Here is a 17,325-nt window from a genome sequence, read left to right as displayed (position 1 = left end):
AGTCTGTCCAATGAAAATAACATTGGAAAAAAAAAAAAGGAGCTCAAGTTACCCACCTTGATCGGGCTCCTCCGGACCTCTCGCACCCAAAGCGAGAATCATACCCCTAGACCAACGAGCCACGGTCCTGTGATCATCTGACGGAATTGTACTCAGCGTTTCCACCCCCCTTAGGCTTCGAGGCCAAGAATGCCTATTCCTGAAGTTTGTTCCTGCCGCTGAAAGCCTTGTCGGTGTATGAGCCAAATGAATGCCCCAGTCGGCACGCTCTGACTGTCTTCATAGCTCTTCTTCTCGTCCTGAAGGTGTTGGCACATTGACATCAGGATCAATGAAGCTGGTGGCACACCCTCCCTTCCATTCGCCCGTGAAGGGTACGTATAAAAGAGCTGTTGATGCACAGAAGAAGAAATCTAGCACAACACCAACGCGGTCTGCTGATCAATTGAAAGTGGACAAAGTGAGCGAGTGAGAGCCTTCATTTTGCACCGGATCTGCATTGGCAGAAGCTCTGAGGGCTAGGAATTTTCTTTTGCCCTTGAAAAAAAGAAAAATCCAATATCACATCTGCCTGGGTGCATGAACATTGCTCAGGGAAAAGCAGCGCCACCCTTCTGTAAGAAATAGCATTGCACAACTGCTCCCTCAGCTTTCCATCCAACTATACATAAGCACGCACATATGCAGGCATGCAATTTTAATTCATCACATATTCGGAGCAAATGTGAGTGCGCTCGTCTACTCAGAATTTATTTCAAAGCGTGTCAGAGGAACTGCTTCTTCCGTTGCAACTGCAAATAAGTTCATGGCTTGAGCTTCGAGATGGTGGAACATGAAAAGTGTAAAATGCCACCCTCTGCTGTTTCTGCCCGGTCTCGAACCAGGGACCTTTCGCGTGTAAGGCGAACGTGATAACCACTACACTACAGAAACTGCTGCATGCTATGCCCTCTGGCGGTTGAGAGAATAGGGTCAAGTAACAGTGCAATTGTCTCTGTTTGAACACTTATCAAATGCCTCACGCCCAAAGCTTTACAAATGCAGCTCATCACACACACGGCGTTACAAGCATGAACACTCAGACAAGTGTGCCAGCTGAGAGGCCGTGCAGTCTGAAGATGTAAGGGCCTCTTTAGGCATTGGTATGGGACAGCCATGAATTAACAAACAAATCCAGAAAGGTGACTGAGAGCTACTTGGGACTCCTTAATGCATGGCGCAATGAGGCAGTCCGCAAAGAGGCTTAGGAAGCCCAATGTTCATCGACCATTGTCCATCCATCAGTCCACAGTCTATAGAATTGAAAAACACATGTGTAAAAAAGTATCGGGCCAGGCACCAATCAATGGGCTCGTCCGGGATTTGAACCCGGGACCTCTCGCACCCGAAGCGAGAATCATACCCCTAGACCAACGAGCCTACACTTGCAGAGTAATCTAGACAATATGTAGGGATTTGACTTGGCAGTTGTACCTCTTGAGGATTGTAGCACAAGAGTATCTCTTCCTAACGTTTGCTCCTAAAGCCCGTCCTCGTCCCTAAATGATGCAAAGGCTGAGCGTCTTCACAGGTCTACTCCTCATCCCGAAGGTTGGTGGACCATTGACATCAGGGTGAAAGGTGCTTGCGATACACTGTTCCTTCCTTCCTTCCTTCCTTCCTTCCTTCCTTCCTTCCTTCCTTCCTTCCTTCCTTCCTTCCTTCCTTCCTTCCTTCCTTCCTTCCTTCCTTCCTTCCTTCCTTCCTTCCTTCCTTCCTTCCTTCCTTCCTTCCTTCCTTCCTTCCTTCCTTCCTTCCTTCCTTCCTTCCTTCCTTCCTTCCTTCCTTCCTTCCTCTTATGCTGTTTATGTAATAAGAGGGGACGATACACAGAAGAGAGAGAGTGGCCCAACACACTAGACTAGCAGTCTTCTGATCAATCTGCAGCTGGCAAGGTGGGGGAGAGACTTTATTTTGCACCTGCTGGGATATGCATTGGCAGAAGCTCTGAGGGCTGGGCCTTTCCTTTTGCCTGTAAAAACAAAAAGCAGCCCTCCTCCCTCCAGCCCTGAGAGCATGGGCGTGACACTGGCAAAAGCAGCATCTCCCCTTTGGTAAAGATGACCATTGCACAGCTGCTCACTCAGAGCTCGATCGTGCTCGATCAGGCGAGATATATATTTAGGTCACCAGCAAAGTCTGTTCTCTTTTCTTGCGTAGGGTGAGCATTCACAGAGCCCAGCTTCGTTGACAAGAGTGCAAAAGGTGTATACTAAAAGCTTTCTGCTTTACTTGAGCGCCATGGCCGTTATTATATTTTGGCTGCTCCAAGCAATCTCTGTCCAGCCTATGCAAATTTCCAGCTCAAATTTTCCCAGCACTCAAAAAGTCCCTCCTCCCGCCAGCTATGCTTTCAGGAAGTTCAGCAGAAGCAGTCCAACTTCTGTTCCCAGTTCAGAGGAAAAGCTTTCTCGGGCCAGAGAAAGCCAGGGAATCACTGTACCGGCAAGTGCATTTCTTACAACTGGTAATCCCTCAGAACACAGAAATGAAGAAGCTGTATATGAAAATGTGATATTTCTTTGGTACACTAACCTATGTAACTAATATGCACCATTTCAGAGGACGGAGCGGACCCAACTGTGATCCCAGAGACCCAAATACCCAGCAGTAGGGAAAAGAAATCCTCTCTGTGCTCTGCAACATTACATACACAAAATGAAGGCGCGTGCATTTTATTATTGGCCCCATATACACAATACATGTGAGGATGCTTGCCTTCCCAGTGTATTTCTCAAGCTCTTGAGAGCATATGCTATTTCCATGGGAACGCAAATAAGTTCATACTTTACATTTGTGTGTGACAAAAGGGGAAAAAAACGATTTTGTGTAAAATGCCAGCAGAGAGTGTTTCTGCCCGGTCTCGAACGTGCTAACCACTACACTACAGAAACAACTGCTTGCATCCCTTTGTAGGGACTGGGAGAACAGGTGCAAAGGGCTTTGCAAGTGGACCTGCTTAAAGACTAATCAAATGCCTTGCGCCTGAAGCTCACACAATCCAGCCTAAAACATACGTCCTATCAAGCATGCGCACATATACAAGTATGCCTGTTGAGGGTCTATGCAGCGTACAGAGGGAAGGACATATTTCCACTTTGAGATCGGACGGCCAAAACTCACAAGCAAATCAAGGAATGTTACTGAGAGCTAACAGAGAACACAAAGTGCTTGTCGCAAGGACATGGCAGGCAAAGAGGTTCAGGAAGTGAATTGTTCATCGACTACTGCTTACCGAGAAAGCCAGAGAGTCTGTCCAATGAAAATAACATTGGAAAAAAAAAAAGGAGCTCAAGTTACCCACCTTGATCGGGCTCCTCCGGACCTCTCGCACCCAAAGCGAGAATCATACCCCTAGACCAACGAGCCACGGTCCTGTGATCATCTGACGGAATTGTACTCAGCGTTTCCACCCCCCTTAGGCTTCGAGGCCAAGAATGCCTATTCCTGAAGTTTGTTCCTGCCGCTGAAAGCCTTGTCGGTGTATGAGCCAAATGAATGCCCCAGTCGGCACGCTCTGACTGTCTTCATAGCTCTTCTTCTCGTCCTGAAGGTGTTGGCACATTGACATCAGGATCAATGAAGCTGGTGGCACACCCTCCCTTCCATTCGCCCGTGAAGGGTACGTATAAAAGAGCTGTTGATGCACAGAAGAAGAAATCTAGCACAACACCAACGCGGTCTGCTGATCAATTGAAAGTGGACAAAGTGAGCGAGTGAGAGCCTTCATTTTGCACCGGATCTGCATTGGCAGAAGCTCTGAGGGCTAGGAATTTTCTTTTGCCCTTGAAAAAAAGAAAAATCCAATATCACATCTGCCTGGGTGCATGAACATTGCTCAGGGAAAAGCAGCGCCACCCTTCTGTAAGAAATAGCATTGCACAACTGCTCCCTCAGCTTTCCATCCAACTATACATAAGCACGCACACATGCAGGCATGCAATTTTAATTCATCACATATTCGGAGCAAATGTGAGTGCGCTCGTCTACTCAGAATTTATTTCAAAGCGTGTCAGAGGAACTGCTTCTTCCGTTGCAACTGCAAATAAGTTCATGGCTTGAGCTTCGAGATGGTGGAACATGAAAAGTGTAAAATGCCACCCTCTGCTGTTTCTGCCCGGTCTCGAACCAGGGACCTTTCGCGTGTAAGGCGAACGTGATAACCACTACACTACAGAAACTGCTGCATGCTATGCCCTCTGGCGGTTGAGAGAATAGGGTCAAGTAACAGTGCAATTGTCTCTGTTTGAACACTTATCAAATGCCTCACGCCCAAAGCTTTACAAATGCAGCTCATCACACACACGGCGTTACAAGCATGAACACTCAGACAAGTGTGCCAGCTGAGAGGCCGTGCAGTCTGAAGATGTAAGGGCCTCTTTAGGCATTGGTATGGGACAGCCATGAATTAACAAACAAATCCAGAAAGGTGACTGAGAGCTACTTGGGACTCCTTAATGCATGGCGCAATGAGGCGGTCCGCAAAGAGGCTTAGGAAGCCCAATGTTCATCGACCATTGTCCATCCATCAGTCCAGAGTCTATAGAATTGAAAAACACATGTGTAAAAAAGTATCGGGCCAGGCACCAATCAATGGGCTCGTCCGGGATTTGAACCCGGGACCTCTCGCACCCGAAGCGAGAATCATACCCCTAGACCAACGAGCCTACACTTGCAGAGTAGTCTAGACAATATGTAGGGATTTGACTTGGCAGTTGTACCTCTTGAGGATTGTAGCACAAGAGTATCTCTTCCTAACGTTTGCTCCTAAAGCCCGTCCTCGTCCCTAAATGATGCAAAGGCTGAGCGTCTTCACAGGTCTACTCCTCATCCCGAAGGTTGGTGGACCATTGACATCAGGGTGAAAGGTGCTTGCGATACACTGTTCCTTCCTTCCTTCCTTCCTTCCTTCCTTCCTTCCTTCCTTCCTTCCTTCCTTCCTTCCTTCCTTCCTTCCTTCCTTCCTTCCTTCCTTCCTTCCTTCCTTCCTTCCTTCCTTCCTTCCTTCCTTCCTTCCTTCCTTCCTTCCTTCCTTCCTTCCTTCCTTCCTTCCTTCCTCTTATGCTGTTTATGTAATAAGAGGGGACGATACACAGAAGAGAGAGAGTGGCCCAACACACTAGACTAGCAGTCTTCTGATCAATCTGCAGCTGGCAAGGTGGGGGAAAGACTTTATTTTGCACCTGCTGGGATATGCATTGGCAGAAGCTCTGAGGGCTGGGCCTTTCCTTTTGCCTGTAAAAACAAAAAGCAGCCCTCCTCCCTCCAGCCCTGAGAGCATGGGTGTGACACTGGCAAAAGCAGCATCTCCCCTTTGGTAAAGATGACCATTGCAAAGCTGCTCACTCAGAGCTCGATCGTGCTCGATCAGGCGAGATATATTTAGGTCACCAGCAAAGTCTGTTCTCTTTTCTTGCGTAGGGTGAGCATTCACAGAGCCCAGCTTCGTTGACAAGAGTGCAAAAGGTGTATACTAAAAGCTTTCTGCTTTACTTGAGCGCCATGGCCGTTATTATATTTTGGCTGCTCCAAGCAATCTCTGTCCAGCCTATGCAAATTTCCAGCTCAAATTTTCCCAGCACTCAAAAAGTCCCTCCTCCCGCCAGCTATGCTTTCAGGAAGTTCAGCAGAAGCAGTCCAACTTCTGTTCCCAGTTCAGAGGAAAAGCTTTCTCGGGCCAGAGAAAGCCAGGGAATCACTGTACCGGCAAGTGCATTTCTTACAACTGGTAATCCCTCAGAACACAGAAATGAAGAAGCTGTATATGAAAATGTGATATTTCTTTGGTACACTAACCTATGTAACTAATATGCACCATTTCAGAGGACGGAGCGGACCCAACTGTGATCCCAGAGACCCAAATACCCAGCAGTAGGGAAAAGAAATCCTCTCTGTGCTCTGCAACATTACATACACAAAATGAAGGCGCGTGCATTTTATTATTGGCCCCATATACACAATACATGTGAGGATGCTTGCCTTCCCAGTGTATTTCTCAAGCTCTTGAGAGCATATGCTATTTCCATGGGAACGCAAATAAGTTCATACTTTACATTTGTGTGTGACAAAAGGGGAAAAAAACGATTTTGTGTAAAATGCCAGCAGAGAGTGTTTCTGCCCGGTCTCGAACGTGCTAACCACTACACTACAGAAACAACTGCTTGCATCCCTTTGTAGGGACTGGGAGAACAGGTGCAAAGGGCTTTGCAAGTGGACCTGCTTAAAGACTAATCAAATGCCTTGCGCCTGAAGCTCACACAATCCAGCCTAAAACATACGTCCTATCAAGCATGCGCACATATACAAGTATGCCTGTTGAGGGTCTATGCAGCGTACAGAGGGAAGGACATATTTCCACTTTGAGATCGGACGGCCAAAACTCACAAGCAAATCAAGGAATGTTACTGAGAGCTAACAGAGAACACAAAGTGCTTGTCGCAAGGACATGGCAGGCAAAGAGGTTCAGGAAGTGAATTGTTCATCGACTACTGCTTACCGAGAAAGCCAGAGAGTCTGTCCAATGAAAATAACATTGGAAAAAAAAAAAGGAGCTCAAGTTACCCACCTTGATCGGGCTCCTCCGGACCTCTCGCACCCAAAGCGAGAATCATACCCCTAGACCAACGAGCCACGGTCCTGTGATCATCTGACGGAATTGTACTCAGCGTTTCCACCCCCCTTAGGCTTCGAGGCCAAGAATGCCTATTCCTGAAGTTTGTTCCTGCCGCTGAAAGCCTTGTCGGTGTATGAGCCAAATGAATGCCCCAGTCGGCACGCTCTGACTGTCTTCATAGCTCTTCTTCTCGTCCTGAAGGTGTTGGCACATTGACATCAGGATCAATGAAGCTGGTGGCACACCCTCCCTTCCATTCGCCCGTGAAGGGTACGTATAAAAGAGCTGTTGATGCACAGAAGAAGAAATCTAGCATAACACCAACGCGGTCTGCTGATCAATTGAAAGTGGACAAAGTGAGCGAGTGAGAGCCTTCATTTTGCACCGGATCTGCATTGGCAGAAGCTCTGAGGGCTAGGAATTTTCTTTTGCCCTTGAAAAAAAGAAAAATCCAATATCACATCTGCCTGGGTGCATGAACATTGCTCAGGGAAAAGCAGCGCCACCCTTCTGTAAGAAATAGCATTGCACAACTGCTCCCTCAGCTTTCCATCCAACTATACATAAGCACGCACATATGCAGGCATGCAATTTTAATTCATCACATATTCGGAGCAAATGTGAGTGCGCTCGTCTACTCAGAATTTATTTCAAAGCGTGTCAGAGGAACTGCTTCTTCCGTTGCAACTGCAAATAAGTTCATGGCTTGAGCTTCGAGATGGTGGAACATGAAAAGTGTAAAATGCCACCCTCTGCTGTTTCTGCCCGGTCTCGAACCAGGGACCTTTCGCGTGTAAGGCGAACGTGATAACCACTACACTACAGAAACTGCTGCATGCTATGCCCTCTGGCGGTTGAGAGAATAGGGTCAAGTAACAGTGCAATTGTCTCTGTTTGAACACTTATCAAATGCCTCACGCCCAAAGCTTTACAAATGCAGCTCATCACACACACGGCGTTACAAGCATGAACACTCAGACAAGTGTGCCAGCTGAGAGGCCGTGCAGTCTGAAGATGTAAGGGCCTCTTTAGGCATTGGTATGGGACAGCCATGAATTAACAAACAAATCCAGAAAGGTGACTGAGAGCTACTTGGGACTCCTTAATGCATGGCGCAATGAGGCGGTCCGCAAAGAGGCTTAGGAAGCCCAATGTTCATCGACCATTGTCCATCCATCAGTCCAGAGTCTATAGAATTGAAAAACACATGTGTAAAAAAGTATCGGGCCAGGCACCAATCAATGGGCTCGTCCGGGATTTGAACCCGGGACCTCTCGCACCCGAAGCGAGAATCATACCCCTAGACCAACGAGCCTACACTTGCAGAGTAGTCTAGACAATATGTAGGGATTTGACTTGGCAGTTGTACCTCTTGAGGATTGTAGCACAAGAGTATCTCTTCCTAACGTTTGCTCCTAAAGCCCGTCCTCGTCCCTAAATGATGCAAAGGCTGAGCGTCTTCACAGGTCTACTCCTCATCCCGAAGGTTGGTGGACCATTGACATCAGGGTGAAAGGTGCTTGCGATACACTGTTCCTTCCTTCCTTCCTTCCTTCCTTCCTTCCTTCCTTCCTTCCTTCCTTCCTTCCTTCCTTCCTTCCTTCCTTCCTTCCTTCCTTCCTTCCTTCCTTCCTTCCTTCCTTCCTTCCTTCCTTCCTTCCTTCCTTCCTTCCTTCCTTCCTTCCTTCCTTCCTTCCTTCCTTCCTTCCTTCCTTCCTCTTATGCTGTTTATGTAATAAGAGGGGACGATACACAGAAGAGAGAGAGTGGCCCAACACACTAGACTAGCAGTCTTCTGATCAATCTGCAGCTGGCAAGGTGGGGGAAAGACTTTATTTTGCACCTGCTGGGATATGCATTGGCAGAAGCTCTGAGGGCTGGGCCTTTCATTTTGCCTGTAAAAACAAAAAGCAGCCCTCCTCCCTCCAGCCCTGAGAGCATGGGTGTGACACTGGCAAAAGCAGCATCTCCCCTTTGGTAAAGATGACCATTGCAAAGCTGCTCACTCAGAGCTCGATCGTGCTCGATCAGGCGAGATATATTTAGGTCACCAGCAAAGTCTGTTCTCTTTTCTTGCGTAGGGTGAGCATTCACAGAGCCCAGCTTCGTTGACAAGAGTGCAAAAGGTGTATACTAAAAGCTTTCTGCTTTACTTGAGCGCCATGGCCGTTATTATATTTTGGCTGCTCCAAGCAATCTCTGTCCAGCCTATGCAAATTTCCAGCTCAAATTTTCCCAGCACTCAAAAAGTCCCTCCTCCCGCCAGCTATGCTTTCAGGAAGTTCAGCAGAAGCAGTCCAACTTCTGTTCCCAGTTCAGAGGAAAAGCTTTCTCGGGCCAGAGAAAGCCAGGGAATCACTGTACCGGCAAGTGCATTTCTTACAACTGGTAATCCCTCAGAACACAGAAATGAAGAAGCTGTATATGAAAATGTGATATTTCTTTGGTACACTAACCTATGTAACTAATATCCACCATTTCAGAGGACGGAGCGGACCCAACTGTGATCCCAGAGACCCAAATACCCAGCAGTAGGGAAAAGAAATCCTCTCTGTGCTCTGCAACATTACATACACAAAATGAAGGCGCGTGCATTTTATTATTGGCCCCATATACACAATACATGTGAGGATGCTTGCCTTCCCAGTGTATTTCTCAAGCTCTTGAGAGCATATGCTATTTCCATGGGAACGCAAATAAGTTCATACTTTACATTTGTGTGTGACAAAAGGGGAAAAAAACGATTTTGTGTAAAATGCCAGCAGAGAGTGTTTCTGCCCGGTCTCGAACGTGCTAACCACTACACTACAGAAACAACTGCTTGCATCCCTTTGTAGGGACTGGGAGAACAGGTGCAAAGGGCTTTGCAAGTGGACCTGCTTAAAGACTAATCAAATGCCTTGCGCCTGAAGCTCACACAATCCAGCCTAAAACATACGTCCTATCAAGCATGCGCACATATACAAGTATGCCTGTTGAGGGTCTATGCAGCGTACAGAGGGAAGGACATATTTCCACTTTGAGATCGGACGGCCAAAACTCACAAGCAAATCAAGGAATGTTACTGAGAGCTAACAGAGAACACAAAGTGCTTGTCGCAAGGACATGGCAGGCAAAGAGGTTCAGGAAGTGAATTGTTCATCGACTACTGCTTACCGAGAAAGCCAGAGAGTCTGTCCAATGAAAATAACATTGGAAAAAAAAAAAGGAGCTCAAGTTACCCACCTTGATCGGGCTCCTCCGGACCTCTCGCACCCAAAGCGAGAATCATACCCCTAGACCAACGAGCCACGGTCCTGTGATCATCTGACGGAATTGTACTCAGCGTTTCCACCCCCCTTAGGCTTCGAGGCCAAGAATGCCTATTCCTGAAGTTTGTTCCTGCCGCTGAAAGCCTTGTCGGTGTATGAGCCAAATGAATGCCCCAGTCGGCACGCTCTGACTGTCTTCATAGCTCTTCTTCTCGTCCTGAAGGTGTTGGCACATTGACATCAGGATCAATGAAGCTGGTGGCACACCCTCCCTTCCATTCGCCCGTGAAGGGTACGTATAAAAGAGCTGTTGATGCACAGAAGAAGAAATCTAGCACAACACCAACGCGGTCTGCTGATCAATTGAAAGTGGACAAAGTGAGCGAGTGAGAGCCTTCATTTTGCACCGGATCTGCATTGGCAGAAGCTCTGAGGGCTAGGAATTTTCTTTTGCCCTTGAAAAAAAGAAAAATCCAATATCACATCTGCCTGGGTGCATGAACATTGCTCAGGGAAAAGCAGCGCCACCCTTCTGTAAGAAATAGCATTGCACAACTGCTCCCTCAGCTTTCCATCCAACTATACATAAGCACGCACATATGCAGGCATGCAATTTTAATTCATCACATATTCGGAGCAAATGTGAGTGCGCTCGTCTACTCAGAATTTATTTCAAAGCGTGTCAGAGGAACTGCTTCTTCCGTTGCAACTGCAAATAAGTTCATGGCTTGAGCTTCGAGATGGTGGAACATGAAAAGTGTAAAATGCCACCCTCTGCTGTTTCTGCCCGGTCTCGAACCAGGGACCTTTCGCGTGTAAGGCGAACGTGATAACCACTACACTACAGAAACTGCTGCATGCTATGCCCTCTGGCGGTTGAGAGAATAGGGTCAAGTAACAGTGCAATTGTCTCTGTTTGAACACTTATCAAATGCCTCACGCCCAAAGCTTTACAAATGCAGCTCATCACACACACGGCGTTACAAGCATGAACACTCAGACAAGTGTGCCAGCTGAGAGGCCGTGCAGTCTGAAGATGTAAGGGCCTCTTTAGGCATTGGTATGGGACAGCCATGAATTAACAAACAAATCCAGAAAGGTGACTGAGAGCTACTTGGGACTCCTTAATGCATGGCGCAATGAGGCGGTCCGCAAAGAGGCTTAGGAAGCCCAATGTTCATCGACCATTGTCCATCCATCAGTCCAGAGTCTATAGAATTGAAAAACACATGTGTAAAAAAGTATCGGGCCAGGCACCAATCAATGGGCTCGTCTGGGATTTGAACCCGGGACCTCTCGCACCCGAAGCGAGAATCATACCCCTAGACCAACGAGCCTACACTTGCAGAGTAGTCTAGACAATATGTAGGGATTTGACTTGGCAGTTGTACCTCTTGAGGATTGTAGCACAAGAGTATCTCTTCCTAACGTTTGCTCCTAAAGCCCGTCCTCGTCCCTAAATGATGCAAAGGCTGAGCGTCTTCACAGGTCTACTCCTCATCCCGAAGGTTGGTGGACCATTGACATCAGGGTGAAAGGTGCTTGCGATACACTGTTCCTTCCTTCCTTCCTTCCTTCCTTCCTTCCTTCCTTCCTTCCTTCCTTCCTTCCTTCCTTCCTTCCTTCCTTCCTTCCTTCCTTCCTTCCTTCCTTCCTTCCTTCCTTCCTTCCTTCCTTCCTTCCTTCCTTCCTTCCTTCCTTCCTTCCTTCCTTCCTTCCTTCCTTCCTTCCTTCCTTCCTTCCTTCCTTCCTTCCTCTTATGCTGTTTATGTAATAAGAGGGGACGATACACAGAAGAGAGAGAGTGGCCCAACACACTAGACTAGCAGTCTTCTGATCAATCTGCAGCTGGCAAGGTGGGGGAAAGACTTTATTTTGCACCTGCTGGGATATGCATTGGCAGAAGCTCTGAGGGCTGGGCCTTTCCTTTTGCCTGTAAAAACAAAAAGCAGCCCTCCTCCCTCCAGCCCTGAGAGCATGGGTGTGACACTGGCAAAAGCAGCATCTCCCCTTTGGTAAAGATGACCATTGCAAAGCTGCTCACTCAGCGCTCGATCGTGCTCGATCAGGCGAGATATATTTAGGTCACCAGCAAAGTCTGTTCTCTTTTCTTGCGTAGGGTGAGCATTCACAGAGCCCAGCTTCGTTGACAAGAGTGCAAAAGGTGTATACTAAAAGCTTTCTGCTTTACTTGAGCGCCATGGCCGTTATTATATTTTGGCTGCTCCAAGCAATCTCTGTCCAGCCTATGCAAATTTCCAGCTCAAATTTTCCCAGCACTCAAAAAGTCCCTCCTCCCGCCAGCTATGCTTTCAGGAAGTTCAGCAGAAGCAGTCCAACTTCTGTTCCCAGTTCAGAGGAAAAGCTTTCTCGGGCCAGAGAAAGCCAGGGAATCACTGTACCGGCAAGTGCATTTCTTACAACTGGTAATCCCTCAGAACACAGAAATGAAGAAGCTGTATATGAAAATGTGATATTTCTTTGGTACACTAACCTATGTAACTAATATGCACCATTTCAGAGGACGGAGCGGACCCAACTGTGATCCCAGAGACCCAAATACCCAGCAGTAGGGAAAAGAAATCCTCTCTGTGCTCTGCAACATTACATACACAAAATGAAGGCGCGTGCATTTTATTATTGGCCCCATATACACAATACATGTGAGGATGCTTGCCTTCCCAGTGTATTTCTCAAGCTCTTGAGAGCATATGCTATTTCCATGGGAACGCAAATAAGTTCATACTTTACATTTGTGTGTGACAAAAGGGGAAAAAAACGATTTTGTGTAAAATGCCAGCAGAGAGTGTTTCTGCCCGGTCTCGAACGTGCTAACCACTACACTACAGAAACAACTGCTTGCATCCCTTTGTAGGGACTGGGAGAACAGGTGCAAAGGGCTTTGCAAGTGGACCTGCTTAAAGACTAATCAAATGCCTTGCGCCTGAAGCTCACACAATCCAGCCTAAAACATACGTCCTATCAAGCATGCGCACATATACAAGTATGCCTGTTGAGGGTCTATGCAGCGTACAGAGGGAAGGACATATTTCCACTTTGAGATCGGACGGCCAAAACTCACAAGCAAATCAAGGAATGTTACTGAGAGCTAACAGAGAACACAAAGTGCTTGTCGCAAGGACATGGCAGGCAAAGAGGTTCAGGAAGTGAATTGTTCATCGACTACTGCTTACCGAGAAAGCCAGAGAGTCTGTCCAATGAAAATAACATTGGAAAAAAAAAAAGGAGCTCAAGTTACCCACCTTGATCGGGCTCCTCCGGACCTCTCGCACCCAAAGCGAGAATCATACCCCTAGACCAACGAGCCACGGTCCTGTGATCATCTGACGGAATTGTACTCAGCGTTTCCACCCCCCTTAGGCTTCGAGGCCAAGAATGCCTATTCCTGAAGTTTGTTCCTGCCGCTGAAAGCCTTGTCGGTGTATGAGCCAAATGAATGCCCCAGTCGGCACGCTCTGACTGTCTTCATAGCTCTTCTTCTCGTCCTGAAGGTGTTGGCACATTGACATCAGGATCAATGAAGCTGGTGGCACACCCTCCCTTCCATTCGCCCGTGAAGGGTACGTATAAAAGAGCTGTTGATGCACAGAAGAAGAAATCTAGCACAACACCAACGCGGTCTGCTGATCAATTGAAAGTGGACAAAGTGAGCGAGTGAGAGCCTTCATTTTGCACCGGATCTGCATTGGCAGAAGCTCTGAGGGCTAGGAATTTTCTTTTGCCCTTGAAAAAAAGAAAAATCCAATATCACATCTGCCTGGGTGCATGAACATTGCTCAGGGAAAAGCAGCGCCACCCTTCTGTAAGAAATAGCATTGCACAACTGCTCCCTCAGCTTTCCATCCAACTATACATAAGCACGCACATATGCAGGCATGCAATTTTAATTCATCACATATTCGGAGCAAATGTGAGTGCGCTCGTCTACTCAGAATTTATTTCAAAGCGTGTCAGAGGAACTGCTTCTTCCGTTGCAACTGCAAATAAGTTCATGGCTTGAGCTTCGAGATGGTGGAACATGAAAAGTGTAAAATGCCACCCTCTGCTGTTTCTGCCCGGTCTCGAACCAGGGACCTTTCGCGTGTAAGGCGAACGTGATAACCACTACACTACAGAAACTGCTGCATGCTATGCCCTCTGGCGGTTGAGAGAATAGGGTCAAGTAACAGTGCAATTGTCTCTGTTTGAACACTTATCAAATGCCTCACGCCCAAAGCTTTACAAATGCAGCTCATCACACACACGGCGTTACAAGCATGAACACTCAGACAAGTGTGCCAGCTGAGAGGCCGTGCAGTCTGAAGATGTAAGGGCCTCTTTAGGCATTGGTATGGGACAGCCATGAATTAACAAACAAATCCAGAAAGGTGACTGAGAGCTACTTGGGACTCCTTAATGCATGGCGCAATGAGGCGGTCCGCAAAGAGGCTTAGGAAGCCCAATGTTCATCGACCATTGTCCATCCATCAGTCCAGAGTCTATAGAATTGAAAAACACATGTGTAAAAAAGTATCGGGCCAGGCACCAATCAATGGGCTCGTCCGGGATTTGAACCCGGGACCTCTCGCACCCGAAGCGAGAATCATACCCCTAGACCAACGAGCCTACACTTGCAGAGTAGTCTAGACAATATGTAGGGATTTGACTTGGCAGTTGTACCTCTTGAGGATTGTAGCACAAGAGTATCTCTTCCTAACGTTTGCTCCTAAAGCCCGTCCTCGTCCCTAAATGATGCAAAGGCTGAGCGTCTTCACAGGTCTACTCCTCATCCCGAAGGTTGGTGGACCATTGACATCAGGGTGAAAGGTGCTTGCGATACATTGTTCCTTCCTTCCTTCCTTCCTTCCTTCCTTCCTTCCTTCCTTCCTTCCTTCCTTCCTTCCTTCCTTCCTTCCTTCCTTCCTTCCTTCCTTCCTTCCTTCCTTCCTTCCTTCCTTCCTTCCTTCCTTCCTTCCTTCCTTCCTTCCTTCCTTCCTTCCTTCCTTCCTTCCTTCCTTCCTCTTATGCTGTTTATGTAATAAGAGGGGACGATACACAGAAGAGAGAGAGTGGCCCAACACACTAGACTAGCAGTCTTCTGATCAATCTGCAGCTGGCAAGGTGGGGGAGAGACTTTATTTTGCACCTGCTGGGATATGCATTGGCAGAAGCTCTGAGGGCTGGGCCTTTCCTTTTGCCTGTAAAAACAAAAAGCAGCCCTCCTCCCTCCAGCCCTGAGAGCATGGGCGTGACACTGGCAAAAGCAGCATCTCCCCTTTGGTAAAGATGACCATTGCACAGCTGCTCACTCAGAGCTCGATCGTGCTCGATCAGGCGAGATATATTTAGGTCACCAGCAAAGTCTGTTCTCTTTTCTTGCGTAGGGTGAGCATTCACAGAGCCCAGCTTCGTTGACAAGAGTGCAAAAGGTGTATACTAAAAGCTTTCTGCTTTACTTGAGCGCCATGGCCGTTATTATATTTTGGCTGCTCCAAGCAATCTCTGTCCAGCCTATGCAAATTTCCAGCTCAAATTTTCCCAGCACTCAAAAAGTCCCTCCTCCCGCCAGCTATGCTTTCAGGAAGTTCAGCAGAAGCAGTCCAACTTCTGTTCCCAGTTCAGAGGAAAAGCTTTCTCGGGCCAGAGAAAGCCAGGGAATCACTGTACCGGCAAGTGCATTTCTTACAACTGGTAATCCCTCAGAACACAGAAATGAAGAAGCTGTATATGAAAATGTGATATTTCTTTGGTACACTAACCTATGTAACTAATATGCACCATTTCAGAGGACGGAGCGGACCCAACTGTGATCCCAGAGACCCAAATACCCAGCAGTAGGGAAAAGAAATCCTCTCTGTGCTCTGCAACATTACATACACAAAATGAAGGCGCGTGCATTTTATTATTGGCCCCATATACACAATACATGTGAGGATGCTTGCCTTCCCAGTGTATTTCTCAAGCTCTTGAGAGCATATGCTATTTCCATGGGAACGCAAATAAGTTCATACTTTACATTTGTGTGTGACAAAAGGGGAAAAAAACGATTTTGTGTAAAATGCCAGCAGAGAGTGTTTCTGCCCGGTCTCGAACGTGCTAACCACTACACTACAGAAACAACTGCTTGCATCCCTTTGTAGGGACTGGGAGAACAGGTGCAAAGGGCTTTGCAAGTGGACCTGCTTAAAGACTAATCAAATGCCTTGCGCCTGAAGCTCACACAATCCAGCCTAAAACATACGTCCTATCAAGCATGCGCACATATACAAGTATGCCTGTTGAGGGTCTATGCAGCGTACAGAGGGAAGGACATATTTCCACTTTGAGATCGGACGGCCAAAACTCACAAGCAAATCAAGGAATGTTACTGAGAGCTAACAGAGAACACAAAGTGCTTGTCGCAAGGACATGGCAGGCAAAGAGGTTCAGGAAGTGAATTGTTCATCGACTACTGCTTACCGAGAAAGCCAGAGAGTCTGTCCAATGAAAATAACATTGGAAAAAAAAAAAGGAGCTCAAGTTACCCACCTTGATCGGGCTCCTCCGGACCTCTCGCACCCAAAGCGAGAATCATACCCCTAGACCAACGAGCCACGGTCCTGTGATCATCTGACGGAATTGTACTCAGCGTTTCCACCCCCCTTAGGCTTCGAGGCCAAGAATGCCTATTCCTGAAGTTTGTTCCTGCCGCTGAAAGCCTTGTCGGTGTATGAGCCAAATGAATGCCCCAGTCGGCACGCTCTGACTGTCTTCATAGCTCTTCTTCTCGTCCTGAAGGTGTTGGCACATTGACATCAGGATCAATGAAGCTGGTGGCACACCCTCCCTTCCATTCGCCCGTGAAGGGTACGTATAAAAGAGCTGTTGATGCACAGAAGAAGAAATCTAGCATAACACCAACGCGGTCTGCTGATCAATTGAAAGTGGACAAAGTGAGCGAGTGAGAGCCTTCATTTTGCACCGGATCTGCATTGGCAGAAGCTCTGAGGGCTAGGAATTTTCTTTTGCCCTTGAAAAAAAGAAAAATCCAATATCACATCTGCCTGGGTGCATGAACATTGCTCAGGGAAAAGCAGCGCCACCCTTCTGTAAGAAATAGCATTGCACAACTGCTCCCTCAGCTTTCCATCCAACTATACATAAGCACGCACATATGCAGGCATGCAATTTTAATTCATCACATATTCGGAGCAAATGTGAGTGCGCTCGTCTACTCAGAATTTATTTCAAAGCGTGTCAGAGGAACTGCTTCTTCCGTTGCAACTGCAAATAAGTTCATGGCTTGAGCTTCGAGATGGTGGAACATGAAAAGTGTAAAATGCCACCCTCTGCTGTTTCTGCCCGGTCTCGAACCAGGGACCTTTCGCGTGTAAGGCGAACGTGATAACCACTACACTACAGAAACTGCTGCATGCTATGCCC

At 47.4% G+C, this 17,325-nt stretch overlaps 11 non-coding genes across 11 annotated transcripts; all 11 read right to left on the bottom strand.

Moving 5' to 3' along the window:
• Window positions 1-860: 860 nt before the first annotated feature.
• On the bottom strand, window positions 861-933 carry TRNAV-UAC (transfer RNA valine (anticodon UAC)). Its single transcript has one exon. It is a non-coding gene; the product is annotated as a tRNA-Val (tRNA).
• A 414-nt stretch (window positions 934-1,347) lies between these two features.
• On the bottom strand, window positions 1,348-1,419 carry TRNAP-CGG (transfer RNA proline (anticodon CGG)). Its single transcript has one exon. It is a non-coding gene; the product is annotated as a tRNA-Pro (tRNA).
• A 2,728-nt stretch (window positions 1,420-4,147) lies between these two features.
• On the bottom strand, window positions 4,148-4,220 carry TRNAV-UAC (transfer RNA valine (anticodon UAC)). The gene has a single exon. It is a non-coding gene; the product is annotated as a tRNA-Val (tRNA).
• Window positions 4,221-4,634: 414 nt separating this feature from the next.
• TRNAP-CGG (transfer RNA proline (anticodon CGG)) lies at window positions 4,635-4,706 on the bottom strand. The gene has a single exon. It is a non-coding gene; the product is annotated as a tRNA-Pro (tRNA).
• Window positions 4,707-7,408: 2,702 nt separating this feature from the next.
• Window positions 7,409-7,481, bottom strand: TRNAV-UAC (transfer RNA valine (anticodon UAC)). Its single transcript has one exon. It is a non-coding gene; the product is annotated as a tRNA-Val (tRNA).
• Window positions 7,482-7,895: 414 nt separating this feature from the next.
• On the bottom strand, window positions 7,896-7,967 carry TRNAP-CGG (transfer RNA proline (anticodon CGG)). Its single transcript has one exon. It is a non-coding gene; the product is annotated as a tRNA-Pro (tRNA).
• A 2,714-nt stretch (window positions 7,968-10,681) lies between these two features.
• TRNAV-UAC (transfer RNA valine (anticodon UAC)) lies at window positions 10,682-10,754 on the bottom strand. Its single transcript has one exon. It is a non-coding gene; the product is annotated as a tRNA-Val (tRNA).
• A 414-nt stretch (window positions 10,755-11,168) lies between these two features.
• On the bottom strand, window positions 11,169-11,240 carry TRNAP-CGG (transfer RNA proline (anticodon CGG)). The gene has a single exon. It is a non-coding gene; the product is annotated as a tRNA-Pro (tRNA).
• Window positions 11,241-13,970: 2,730 nt separating this feature from the next.
• Window positions 13,971-14,043, bottom strand: TRNAV-UAC (transfer RNA valine (anticodon UAC)). The gene has a single exon. It is a non-coding gene; the product is annotated as a tRNA-Val (tRNA).
• A 414-nt stretch (window positions 14,044-14,457) lies between these two features.
• On the bottom strand, window positions 14,458-14,529 carry TRNAP-CGG (transfer RNA proline (anticodon CGG)). Its single transcript has one exon. It is a non-coding gene; the product is annotated as a tRNA-Pro (tRNA).
• Window positions 14,530-17,235: 2,706 nt separating this feature from the next.
• On the bottom strand, window positions 17,236-17,308 carry TRNAV-UAC (transfer RNA valine (anticodon UAC)). Its single transcript has one exon. It is a non-coding gene; the product is annotated as a tRNA-Val (tRNA).
• Between the last annotated feature and the right edge of the window lie 17 nt (window positions 17,309-17,325).

The sequence above is a fragment of the Ambystoma mexicanum genome, chromosome 2q (assembly GCF_040938575.1).
Source record: "Ambystoma mexicanum isolate Mex_15411 chromosome 2q, UKY_AmexF1_1, whole genome shotgun sequence".
Classification (NCBI taxonomy): Eukaryota; Metazoa; Chordata; class Amphibia; order Caudata; family Ambystomatidae; genus Ambystoma; species Ambystoma mexicanum.
This window is presented reverse-complemented; position numbering and strand designations above follow the sequence as displayed.